Source organism: Mobula birostris, chromosome 26, assembly GCF_030028105.1.
Source record: "Mobula birostris isolate sMobBir1 chromosome 26, sMobBir1.hap1, whole genome shotgun sequence".
Lineage (NCBI taxonomy): Eukaryota > Metazoa > Chordata > Chondrichthyes > Myliobatiformes > Myliobatidae > Mobula > Mobula birostris.
In genome coordinates this window covers 11,030,856-11,045,210 of record NC_092395.1, presented here as the reverse complement: position 1 = coordinate 11,045,210, position 14,355 = coordinate 11,030,856, and positions in this window count along the sequence as shown.

The window sequence follows — 14,355 nt, the reverse complement described above, 5'->3', positions numbered from 1 at the left end:
TTTGAAAGGTCTTTACCCATGATGGACTGGAATGTATCCACTACTTTTTGTAGGATTTTCCTTCTGTTTAAGGGCATTGGTGTTTCCATATCAGGCTGTGATGCAGCCAGTCAATATACTCTCCATCATACATCTATAGAAGTTTGTTAAAGTTTTAGATGCCATGCTGATTCTCTACAAACTCGTAGGGTAGTAGAGGTGTTACCCTGTTCTCTTCATAATTGCACTGACATGCTGGGCCCGAGAGAGGTCCTCCAAAATAATAACACTGAGGAATTTAAAGTTGCTGACCCTCTCCACCTCTGATCCTCTGATGAGGACTGACTCATGGACCTCCTGGTTTCCTCCTCCTGAATTCAATTATCAGCTCCTTGGTCTTGCTGACACTGAATAAGATGTTGTTGTTATGGCACGACTCAGCCAGATTTTCAATCTCCTTCCTATATGCTGATTCATCACCAGCTTTGTTGGTTAGGAAACATTCGACGGATAGACAAACTTAGATAGTTCACTTTGGAATGTCAGAGGCTGAAGGGAGACCTGAAAGAAGCAGATAACTTTATGAGAGGCATAGGGAGATAATCAGGGTCTTTTCCCCAGGATGGAAATGTCAAATACTGGAGGACACAGTTTTAGGATGAGAAGGGAAATATTTAAATGAGATTTATGTGCCAAATTTTTTTTTTACACATGGTGCAGTAGGTGCCTGGAACACACTACCAGTGAGGTGGCTGAAGCAGACACGTCAAAGTTGTTGGTGAACGCAGCAGGCCAGGCAGCATCTCTAGGAAGAGGTACAGTCGACGTTTCGGGCCGAGACCCTTCGTCAGGACTAACTGAAGGAAGAGCTAGTAAGAGATTTGAAAGTGGGAGGGGGAGGGGGAGATCCGAAATGATAGGAGAAGACAGGAGGGGGAGGGATGGAGCCAAGAGCTGGACAGGTGATTGGCAAAAGGGATATGAGAGGATCATGGGACAGGAGGCCCAGGGAGAAGGAAAAGGGGGAGGGGGGGAAAACCCAAAGGATGGGCAAGGGGTATAGTGAGAGGGACAGAGGGAGAAAAAGGAGAGAGAGAGAAAGAATGTGTGTATATAAATAAATAAATAAATAACGGATAGAGTACGAGGGGGAGGTGGGGCATTAGCAGAAGTTAGAGAAGTCAATGTTCATGCCATCAGGTTGGAGGCTACCCAGACAGAATATAAGATGTTGTTCCTCCAACCTGAGTGTGGCTTCATCTTTACAGTAGAGGAGGCCGTGGATAGACATATCAGAATGGGAATGGGATGTGGAATTAAAATGTGTGGCCACTAGGAGATCCTGCTTTCTCTGGCGGACAGAGCGTAGGTGTTCAGCAAAACGATCACCCAGTCTGCGTCGGGTCTCGCCAATATATAGAAGGCCACATCGGGAGCACCGGACGCAGTATATCACCCCAGCCGACTCATAGATGAAGTGTCGCCTCACCTGGAAGGACTGTCTGGGGCCCTGAATGGTGGTAAGGGAGGAAGTGTAAGGACATGTGTAGCACTTGTTCCGCTTACAAGGATAAGTGCCAGGAGGGAGATCAGTGGGGAGGGCTGGAGGGGGACGAGTGGACAAAGGAGTCGTGTAGAGAGGGATCCCTGCAGAAAGCGGGGCGGGGGAGGGAAAGATGTGCTTATATCCCTTTTGCCAATCAACTGTCCAGCTCTTGGCTCCATCCCTCCCCCTCCTGACTTCTCCCATCATTTTGGATCTCCCCCTCCCCCTCCCACTTTCAAATCTCATACTAGCTCTTCCTTCAGTTAGTCCTGACGAAGGGTCTTGGCCCGAAACGTCGATTGTACCTCTTCCTAGAGATGCTGCCTGGCTTGCTGCATTCACCAGCAACTTTGATGTGTGTTGCTCGAATTTCCAGCATCTGCAGAATTCCTCGTGTTTGCGTGGTTGAAGCAGATATGGTATGGTCTCCAGAGCTCTGACTGTTCTGTTTCAAGATAAATAACTCCTTTACTTAATGTGAAATTCTAATTTTCTCTCACTTGAATAGAAAATATTGGCATTGGTATTTATTATTACATAAAGGCACATTCAAAATTATTCCCATTCCCGTTTCGATGTGTCGGTCCATGGTCTCCTCCTCTGTGGAGGAATAACACCTTATATTCTGTCTGGATAACCTCCAACCTGATGTTATGAGTTTCGAATTCTCCTTTCACTGAACAAATTCCCCCTCCCCCTCCCCCCCCATTCCCCACTCTAACCTTTCATTTCTTCTCATCTGCCTATTACTTCCCCTGGGTTCCCTTCTCGTTCCCTTTCTTCTATTGTCCACTCTCCTCTATCAGATTGTTTCCTCTCCAGCCCTTGACCTTTCACACCCACCTAGCTTCACCTATCACTTTTCAACTAGCCTCCTTTCCCTCCCCCTACTTTTTTACATGAGCACCTTCCCCCTTCCCTCTCAGTCCTGAAGAATGGTCTCGGCCCAAACATCAACTGTTCATTCATTTCCACAGATGCTGCCTGGCCTGCTGAGTTCCTCCAGTGTTTCGTGTGTGTTGATTTGGATTTTCAACATCTGCAGATTTTCTCGTGTTCAAAATTAGAATCTGGGTGATTAAGAGTAATTATGTTGTGAAATTACATCAAAGTTACTGGTGAACGCAGCAGGCCAGGCAGCATCTGTAGGAAGAGGTACAGTCGACGTTTCAGGCCGAGACCCTTCATCAGGACTAACTGAAGAAAGGGCTAGTAAAAGATTTAAAAGCTGCGTTCACCAGCAACTTTGATGTGTGTCGCTTGAATTTCCAGCATCTGCAGAATTCCTCATGTTGTGAAATTAGTTACTTTTGTGGCAGCAGTACAGTGCAAAACATAAGAAATTGCTATGTTAGAAAAATCAATAAATAGAGCAAAAAATAGTGAGGTAGTGTTGATGGGTTCATGGACCGTTCAGAAATCGGATGGTGGGGGAAGAAGCTGCTTCTAAAGTATTAAGTACTGTATACATCTTCAGCCTCCTGTACTGATGGTGATAAGGAAAAGAGGGCATGACCTGAGTGAAGAAGGATCGAAATGATGGATGCTGCCTGCATAAAGATGCCTTTTGAAGATGTCTTCGATGGAGGGGAGGCTTGTCAAGTTTAATGGCATTTAACTATATATATATTATATAAAACAACATTTATCCGAACCAGGGAGTACACATAACAGGCAATAACTTGAGAAAGTGAGGATAACTTCTACAGATGAATTATGCATAAATAAACAAAATACAGTGCATTAATCAAATATTATAAGTTACAGAACAGATTAACCAGTGACACTCTGAATGCGATACGGCAGGGACTTCGGAAACCTAATGGCCTGAGGGAAGAAACCGTTTCCCCTCCTGGCTATTCTTGTAATTATGCATCGGAGTCTCCTGCCTGATGGTAGAAAGCCAAAGAGGGTGCTAGATGGATGGATGAGATCCTTGATAATACTAAGAGCCCTACGAAAATATCCCTGATGGATGGTAGGGAGACCGCCATTCTCACAGTCCTTTGTAAGGACTTCCGGCCCAGTGCTCAGCTGCTCTCATACCAGATGCAGCCGGTCAGGATGCTCTCAATGGTGCTCCTGAAAAATTGAGTTAAAATACGGCATGGGAGGAGCCCGCTGCTGTGCCTTCTTGTTCAGGGAGGTGATTTTAAGGGACCGGGTGAGATCATCCGTGACGTGAACTCGCAGGAACTTGGGGCACTTATCCTTCTCTACGGAGGAGCCATGTATTTGCAGAGCGGGAAGGTTCATCTTCACCTTCCTGAAGTCCACAATGATTTCCTTGGTCTTCTCCACCTTCAGGTTTAGGTTGTTCTTCTCACCCCAACCCACCAGCCGCTCCACTTCCTCTCCGTATTCCGTCTCATCATCATCGCTGATGAGGCCAGCTACTGCTGTGTCATCCGCAAACTTAATGACACAGTCCGAGGTGAACCCTGTGACCCTTCATGCACCAGCAGTGTTCTGAGCACACAGCCCGACTGAAGCCTTTCTGTTGAGAAGTTACAGAGGGAGGTGTGGAGACCAGTGAGGACAGTTTCTCCAATCAGTTTCTGGGGCACGATGGCGTGCCCAAGATGGAGCTGGCTGCGTCTACAACCCCCTGCAGCCTCTCTCAACCCTGCGCACTGGAGCCTCCATACCATACCAGGTCGTGAAGCAAGCAATCAGAATGCTCTCCACCGTATATCTGCAGAACACTCTGGTATGATTCATCCATAGTGCAATTAACAAAGGGGATGTGAGGCAACGTATCAAGTTTCACATTTGAATTGCAATCCAATTAGAATGCTATTGAAATTACATTGCCACATTTAAAATAACAACCACAATTTTGAAGAAATTAGTCATTTATAAATCTTCCAATTTGGCAGATAAAATGATGAAAGTCCAAGATACTGAGGTCAAGTATCCTGTTGTACAAAAAGATTTACATATCCCAATGCATAATGGAACTGTTCTCTGCTGTCCTGAGATGATGGTATCATATATAATATGGTTAATATAACATTCATTTACAAAGTAATTTCAGTTTTATATGTTTGCTTGGATACAAATCATTAGAATGACATTCTTCTGCCTCATATTTCTCCCTCTTCAGCAATGTAATCAGGTTCATATTGGATTCCGGTGATGGAATATAATCCGAAACATTAACACATTAATCTTCTTCTGGCTATTTCTGTTCATCATCAGCATTGTTTTTACTGAGACACTTCATAATCTCCTTTTTCTTCTTCACTTGCATCACATGATGACAATTTTATCGACCTATAATTACAGTGCTGGACAGAAATATTAGTCACATATCCTAGGGTGCCTAAGACTTTTGCACAGTACTGTATTTGTCACGTGGAGCGAAGAACGAGTTTGTAAATCTGGCAGGAGGAAAGGATACGCAAAGATAAGGTAATCTGCAGGAAATTCAAGCAACACACACAAAATGCTGGTGGAACACAGCAGGCCAGGCAGAATCTATAGGAAGAAGCACAGTCGACGTTTCAGTCCTTGGTCTCGGCCTGAAACGTCAACTGTGCTTCTTCCTATGGATGCTGCCTGGCCTGCTGTGTTCCACCAGCATTCTGTGTGTGTTGTTAGGAGAAAAGGATGTTGGGAACAGCAAGGGTAGAGTGCCATGGGAGGGGTGCAGGACAAGTGGCAGAGAAGGAGTGCCAGGAGTGGGGCAGGGGGTGGGGGAGGTTTTACAGATGCAGACACGCTCAGCCCTGAGACACCAGGCAAGGTCACTTGATTCCAAACAACTGGTTTATTGATCATTGCATAACGTCTCTGTGGTCTTCCCACACCCTCCCCTCTCCCTTCTCCTTTTCCCAACCATGATTCCCCTCTCCCTGCCCATTTCCCACTCTCAGTCCACAATAGTGACCCAGATCAGAATCAGGTTTATCATCACTCATATGTCATGAAATTAGTTTTTTTTTGCAGCAACAGCAGTACAGTGCAATACATAAAATTACCACAGTACTGTGCAAAAGTCTTAGGCACCCTAGTTATATATATGTGCCGAAGACTTTCATATAATGCTGTATGTCAAAGTCAAAAGTAGTGATAATTTTCTTTTCTTATTTTATTTTTTTGTTTCCTCCTTCACATCATAATTTAGTAGAAAGTAAATGAATCTCTTTCAAAGTTCAAAGTAAATTTATTATCAAAGTACATATATATTACCATATATAATCCTGGGATTCATTTACTTACAGGCATATGCAACAAAACTATAGAATAATGATCATACAGAGTCAATTAAAGATCACACCAACTTGGATATTCAACCAGGATGCAAAATGCACAAAGAAGAAACAATACTATAAATAAATAAGCAATAAATATCAAGAACATGAAATGAAGAGTCCTTCACAGTGAGTCCATAGGTTGTGGGAACATTTCAATGATGGGGCAAGTGAAGTTGAACAAAGTTATCTGCTTTGATTCAAGAGCCTGATGGTTGGGGGGTAGCAACTGTCCCTGAACCTGCTGATGTGAGTCCTGAGGTTCTTGTACCTTCTTCCTGATGGCAGCAGCGAAATGAGAGCATACCCTGGGTGGAGAGGTCAGTGATGATGGAAGGTGCTTTCCTGCGTCAGAATCTCAAGCAGATGCTCTCAGTGGTTGGGAGGGCTTTACTCCTGATGGACTGGGAGTATCCACTACTTTTTGTGGGATTTTCCATTCAAGGGCATTGGTGTTTCCATACCAGGCTGTGAAGCAGCCAGTCAATATTCTCTCCACAACATATCTATAGAAGTTTTCAAAGTCTTAGATGCCAGGCCAAATCTCTGCAAATTCCTAAGGAAGTAGAGACCTTGCCACACTCTCTTTGTAATTGCACTTAAGTGCTGGGTCTAAGACAGTTCCTCTTCTTGCACTTCTTGAAATAGATATGGGGTGGTGAATTAAAGGGGATAATATCCTGTAGGTGTAAGAAGGATGTATTCGTGATGCCAGCATTGTTTTTTCGCACAGGAAGTGGAAGCTGTGTGGAGTATGCTGCCAAGGATGGTGGTAGAGGCAAATACATCAGGGATACTTAAGGAAGTCTTAAATAGGCAAATGGTGACTGGCTGCATTATGACCTGGTACGGGAACACCAATGCCTTTGTGCGGAAAATCCTAGAAAAGGTACTGGATTCAGTCCAGTACATCACAGGTAAAACCCTCCCAACTGTTAAGCACCTCTACATGAAACATTGCCGTAGAAAAGCAGCATCCAGCATCAAAGGTCCTCACCACCCAGGCCATGCTCTTTTCCCACTGCTGCCATCCGATAGAAGGTACAAGAGCCTCAGGACTCACACCACCCAGTTCAAGAACAGCTACTACCCCTCAACCATCAGGCTCTTGAACAAAAGAGGATAGCTGCACCCACTTAAGGACTCTGTTACATTGTTATTAGTTTGTTTACAGTTTATAGTTCCTGATGTTTACAGTTTACAGTTACTGTTCTATAGATTTGCTGAGTATGCCCATAGAAAAAGAACCTTAGGGATGTATGTGGTGACATAATAAATTTTATTTTGAACTTTGAACATGGATGACAAAAAAATGAAGGTCTACATAGGAGGGAAAGGTTAGATTGATCTTGGAGTTGGTTAAAGGGTTGATGTAACATTGTGGTCTGAAGTGTCTGTACTGTGCTGTAATGTTCTATGAAACAAAAATCTGTCAGTAAATTAGTATAGGAGAGCATGCAGAGAGCATCATTGCACTGAGCCTTGGTAATGTGTAAGGAGGATGCACAGATGCTGGATCTATATACTGTACCTGTGCCAGGTTGATAAGCTTTGGTGAGTGCACAGAGATTCAAACTGAGAAATATCCACATGGGCAGTGGGTCACAGGTGCAGCACAGATCCCTTTTGCTTGTCATAAGGTGAATGTCAGTTTTTGCCTACCTGGGAATTCTCTCCGTTCTAAATCAAAAAGGTTTCAGGCTGAGGTCCCACTTCAGGGCCATGAGCGTACAAACCTGAGCCAACAATCCAGTTTAGTACTGAGGGAGAGCTGTACAACCGACAGTGCCGTGTTTTAATCTGCCTTCCTAGATGGATGTAAAAGAACCACTGTACTGGGTCAAAGAAATTGGTGTCTTGGCCAATCAGGGAGCAACTGTGGATTGGAATAAAGAGCCGAAACGTTCCTCCAGTATTTTGTGTGTTGTGTATATTCCTCTGACATACCCCTATACTTTCCTCTAAACACATTATAATTATGACCTCTTGTATTATCCGTTCTTAAGAGATGTCTAGAACAAATCTCAGGAAGCTTAGCAAAGCAGTCCATTTTGATTTGCTCCTCATAAAACAGCCTAAGCATAAATTCCTGTCAGAGAGTCTACACTGGCTGCAGTGTATACTACAGACAAAATGCACCGCATTTACGTACCAAGGTGTCTCCAACAGCACCTCCCAAACCCATGACCTCTGTACCACCAAGAAAGATGTATGGAAATGCCATCAACCACAGGTTCTTCCCAAATAATGATGTTGCTGGTACTTTGTGACCACTGAGTATAAATCTTGGAATTCCCCACTGATAATTCCCCACCTTATGCGCACTTCTAGTGCGCATGCACTGGTCGTGCATGCAGCCTGTTACAGCCGTTCCAGGTCAGTATTCTTACTTATTTCTTCTTACTTTTTAACTTACGTTATGTCTTGTATTTTTTTTTGCACGGTAAGACGTCGAAGCTGCACCCTCTCTACTATGCTGGTAGAGAGAGTTTTATTTGGGTTTTTAGTGCTGGAAATAGTTACATTCCGACACGTCTCATTAGCGGGACAGAAGCATGGTAGAATTGTGTATTCCAGAGATCAGCTGATTGAGCTTATGCCGGCCGGTTTAGTGAGCAGAGCGGCGGACACCCCTGCTGAAATCTGGAGGAAAACACACAGAGGATGCAGAGGGGGATCACAAAGTTGGGGAAAGAGGACCAGGTCGAGACAACAGAGACTTATGGAGAAGAGGAGTTCAGTGGGTAATAAAATGGACACGTTTACGGCGCTAGCCAGGCGTCAGAGAACATTTCGGGAGTGCAACGTTATGTGTTTCACTGGAACGGGGCTGCACGAGGACATACCCGATCAAAACTTCTCCATGGACGGCTTCCAGACAGTTTGGGCTAACCAGAAGTGCACTGAGAGCGGTAAGCGTAAAGGAGTTGGGTGCTTACTGTTCTGGTTCACAACAGATGGTGCAATCCGGGTCATTTTACGATCGAGGAACGTGTTTGTAGACCGAATATTGAACTTTTTGCTGTTGGACTTTGGCCATATTCCACCATGATACAACACTGGGCGGCACGGGAGGTCATTCCTGCCTGTGGCCATCAAACTTGCAGCTCCTCCCGTGGAGGGTCAGACACCCTGAGCCAATAGGCTGGTCCTGGACTTACTTTCCATCTGGCATAGTTTGTATTTTGTTGTTTGACTGTTTGTGGTTTTTGTATTGCTATATTTATGCTCTATTCTTGGTTGGTGCAGCTGTAACGAAACCCAATTTCCCTCGGGATCAATAAAGTATATCTATCTATATAAGTCTGTAGTGTCTAAGGCTTCTTGCTTAGGTTTCCAACAATAATCAGCCAGCACTGATGGATTCCATTTACCCTGGTACAGTTTCCCCATGACCACAATGTCCAGGTGAAACCTTTCATTATTCTCGTCACTGGTAGCACCAAGAATTGCAGGGAAGAGGTCTAAATGGAAATGCAGAAAATTAACCTTTAGTGACATGTTGTTTTTCATGGTTTTGTATGTTGTCAACCAGCTGCACATAGTTTTGTGCTCTGTATTTGCCAAGAAATTTTTCAACAACATCCTTGAATGCCTTCCCTGTGACTTTCTCTGGTCCCAGTAGAAGTTCTTCAAATTGTCTGTCATTGATGTCCTGTTTGATTTGTGGACCAACAAAAATTCCTTCCTTGAAATTGGCATCAGTTTTTCTGACTTGAATTATGAATTGAAATAACAAATGTAAAAAATGGTGAGTGACAGGGAAATTTCATGGTGATTTTCATGATCAGCAGCCAAAAATCCATAAGAAAAACCTAAGGGTATTCAGGAAGCAAAATCTTTGTTGTCGAGTGTAATAAACCTGATTTTGGTACTGACTGAACTGCTGTTATGTTGGATGTACTCATCTTCACATTCATACCAAAACCAGATCTGAGCCCTCACAAAAATGGTGAAATTGGACAAAAGCAACAATGCAGCAACACTGGGATGTAAAATATCCAGAAATTGGCAATAAAGGTGAGCTACACATTTCCCTCCGGGACTAATGTGTTAAAGCATAGGAAACCTTACAAATCCCTCCCTCAGCACTTCTCTAACTGAAATCTTGTATATCTCCCTTTTTATTTTCTATAAAGTGTATTCAATGACTGCAATATCACAACAAACCCCCATATACAATGTTCAAGACTACATTAAAATGCACTACTTACAAATACAAGAGATTCTGCAGATGCTGGAAATCCAGAGTAGCACACATAAAATAATGGAGGAACTCAGCAGACCAGGCAGCATCCATGGAAATGAATAAACAGTCGATATTCGGCTGAGACCCGTCATCAGGACTGGAAAGGGAGGGAGAAGAATCCAGAATAAGAGGGTAAGGAGGAGAGGTGAAGGGGAAGATGGGTGGCTGGGAGAGAGGGGATGAAGTAAGAAGCTGGGAGGTGGTAGATGGACTAAATAAAGGACTGAAGAAGAAGGAGAAGGAAGAATCTGATAGGAGAGGGCAGTGAATACTGCAAAAAAGAAAGCAAAATAGTTGTGTGGTGTTCATGACCCATTCAGAAATCTTTTGGTTTAGGAAAGGAGCTGTTCCTAAAAGTTGCGTGTGTCCTCAGGCTTCCGTACCTCCTTCCTGATGACAATAATGAGAAGAGGGCTTGTTCTGGATGGTGAAGGTCCTTAATGAAGGATGCTGCCTCCCCAGCAACACACACAAAATGCTGGAGAAACTCAGCAGGTCAGGCAGCACCAATGGAAAGGAATAAAGATTCAACATTTTGGGCTGAGACCTTTCATCAGGACTGGAAAGGAAGGGGAAGGTGCCAGAATATAAGATGGGCAGGAAGGGGAAGGAGGATAGCTGGAAGGTGATTGGTGAAGCCAGGTGGATGGGAAAGGTAAAGGGCTGGAGAAGAAGGAATCTGATATGAGAGTGGACCATGGAAGAAAGGGAAGAAGGAGAGGCACCAGGGGGCGGTGATAGGCAGGTGAGGAGAAGTAAGAGGCCGGAGTGGGGAATGGGAGAAGAGGAAAGAGGGAAGGGAAAAGAAAAAATATTACCGGAAGGAGAAATCAATCTTCATACCATCAGTTTGGAGGCTACCCAGACAGAATGTAGGGTGTTGCTTCTCCATCCTGAGTGTGGCTTCATCATGACAGAAGAGAAGGCCATGGACCAACGTGTCAGAACGGGAAAGGGGTTAGAAGTTAAAATGGTTGGGGAATAACACCTTATATTCCGTTTGCATAGCCTCCAACCTGATGGCATGAACATCGATTTCTTGAACTTCTGGTAATGCCCCCCCACCCCCACCCCCACCCCTCCTTCACTGTTTCCCAACCCCTTTTTCCCTCTCTCACCTTATCTCCTTGCCCACCAGCCTCCCTCTGGTGCTCCTCCCACCTTCTCTTTCTTCCATGGCCTTCTGTCTCTCACCAATTTACTTTACAGCACTTTACTTCATCCCCTTCCCCTTCAGATTCCACCTATCACCTTGTCTTTCTCTCTCCCCACCTTTTAAATCTACTCCTCAGCTTTTTCTCTCCAGTCCTGCCGAAGGGTTTCGGCCCGAAACGTCAACTGTACCCTTTTCCATCGATGCTGCCTGGCCTGCTGAGTTCCTCCAGCATTTTGTGTGTGTGTTGCTCAGACTTCCAGCATCTGCAGATTTTCTCTTGTTTGAGGTTAGCCACAGGAAATTCTGCTTTTAGCAGATGGAGTGGAGGTGCTCAACAAAACAGTCCCCCAATTTACATCAGGTCTCAACAACGTAGAGGAGGCCTCACCAGGAGCACCAGACACAATAGACAACCCCAACAGGTGAATTATTGCCTCCCCCTTCAGGGTGTTGGGGGGCCTGAATGAAACTATTAATAGTTTCAAATTAAAGTACTGTTGTTACTATCTGCAAGACAATCAAGTGTCTGAGGGGCCCTGTATATCTCTCTTTCCACATCCTGACAATGTTTTCTCTCTCCACAGATGGTATCTGACCTGCTGAGTTTTTTTTTCCAGCGCTTTTGATTTCACTGTAAGACAACCCCAGTGTTACGCTGCACTTATATCTCTACTGATTCTGAACAGGAGAGAAGATAACATTTCAATAATTTTGATGAAACTTTATTGATATTAAAGAATGACTATGTTGCTTTCTCCTTCAATACCACCTAACCCATTGAGTTTTTGCTGAATTTTCTATTGTAATTTCAGGTTTTCAACATATGCAGCTTTTTTTTGGCTTTATGTTTAAATGATACACTACCCCTATTTAAGTTTTTGTTTGAAATATAGAAAGTCCACCATATGGTTTAGGAAACATAGATAGATTTGAACAGGAGTAGCCCATTTACCTAATAGAACCTGCCCCGCCAACTTAGTTCCTAATATACCATTTATACCATGCATTTTATGCACTTTTTTGCCAAAGAAATTTTACAGTTTTCATTACGTGAATATTTCTTTATTACGTGGGAAAATCCTGCAAAAAGTCATGGATGCAGTCCAGTCCATCACAGATGAAGCCCTCCACATCATTGAGTGCACCTGCATGGAGTGTTGTCACAGGAAAGCAGCATCCATTGTCAGGGACCCCCACCACCCAGGACGTACTCTCTTCTCACTGCTGCCATCAGGAAGAAGGTCCCACACCACCAGGTTCAGGAACAGTTATTACCCCTCAACCATCAGGCTCTTGAACCAAAGGAGATAACGTCACTCAACTTCAGTTACCCTATCATTTAAATGTTCCACAACCAATCGACTCACTTTCAAGGACTCTTCATGTTATGTGTTTGGTAGTTATTGCTTATTTATTTATTATTATTATTTCTTTCTTTTTGTACTTGCACAGTGTGTTGTCTTTTGCACACCGGTTGAAGGCTTAGGTTGGTGAAGTCTTTCATTGATTCTATTATGGTTATTATTCTATTATGGGTTTATTGAGTTTGTCCACAGGAAAATGAATCTCATGTATTTTAATAATAAATTTACTTTGAACTTTGAACTTTAGCATAAAAGTATATGAAACTTCAGCGATCACAGTGAGGAAAGGGTTCCGAATGTGTGGCTGCTATATTTTTTTATTGAGATACAAATCAGAGTTGGCCCTTCCAGCCCTTTGAGCCACGCCATCCAGCAGCCCCCGAGCCTAATCACAGGACCATTTACAATGACCAATTAACCAGCCATCCAGTGCTTCTTTGGACCATGGGAGGAAACAGGAACACCCGGAGGAAACCCATGCAGTCACGGGAAGAACATGCACACTCCTTACAGGCAGCAGCGGGAATCGAGCCCGGGCTGGTACTGTCCGATGAAAGAACATTGACCTGATACATTAAATCTGTTTTTCTCTTCACACATGATGGCTGATCTGATGAGCATTTCCAGCATTTTCTATTTTTATGTCGCATCTCTATTTCTTTAGCAGAGTCCAAAATGCCATACTGATTAGAGCTTGCCCATTTTGAGGGAGACACATTTATACCTCAATGATTTCATATCCTTTGTAGGAATTGATGACAAAGTCAGAAGCTTGAAATATTTCCTTTATTTCCTGGAAACTGTGCAGAAGATAGGCACGGCTCCTGAAGCTTTTTCTAGGTTATGGCTTGCTGCCGCTCTTGTGCAGCCTGAATATAACATGTGTGCAATGTACAAGAGGTATCTGCCAGATTAATCTGGATCACATTGAAAGGCACCATCAAAGCAGTCAAAGCTTAAGCATTTTTATCACCAATGCTGTTCAGACCATCTGTGTGCGCAATATAACTCCTAGCTGGATTATTTTGTTGTAAGACACTTAGCAGCAATGCATTGAAAACTAAAGGCTAGAATTTTTAAATTAACATTGAACTTAAATAATTTCAATTGCCATATGTGGATAAATTAGACATTCTAGATACAACATGTTATAATAGTTACCCGAGGTGAAGGTTAAAGAAATTTTCATCATCAACACAAGAGGTTCTGCAGCTGCTGGAAATCTTGAGCAACACACATTAAATGTTGCAAAAACTCAATGAGTTAGGCAGCATCTATAGAGAAGAATAAATAGTCATTGCTTTGGGCCAAGTCACTTCATCAGGACTGGAGATGAAGGGGAAGGAGCCAAAATAAGGGGTGGGGGAGGGGAAGGAGCCCAAGGGAGCAGGTGATAGGTGAAGCCAGGTAAGGGGGAGGGTGGGTGGTTGGGTGGGGGGAGGGGATGAAGTCAGAAGCTGGGAGGTGATGGGTGGGAGAGGTAAAGGGCTGAAGAAGGAAGAATATGATTTATTTATTGAGATACAGCATGGAATAGCCCTCCGAACCATAAGAACATAAGAAATAGGAGCAGGAATAGGCCATCTGGCCCATCAAGCCTGCTCCACCATTCAATAAGATCATGGCTGATCTGGCCATGGACTCATCTCCACCTACCTGCCTTTTCCCCATAACCCTTAATTCCCCTACTATGCAAGAGTCTATCCAACCTTGTCTTAAATATATTTACTGAGCTAGCCTCCACTGCTTCATTGGGCAGAGAATTCCAAGATTCACCACCCTCTGGGAAAATCAGTTCCTCCTCA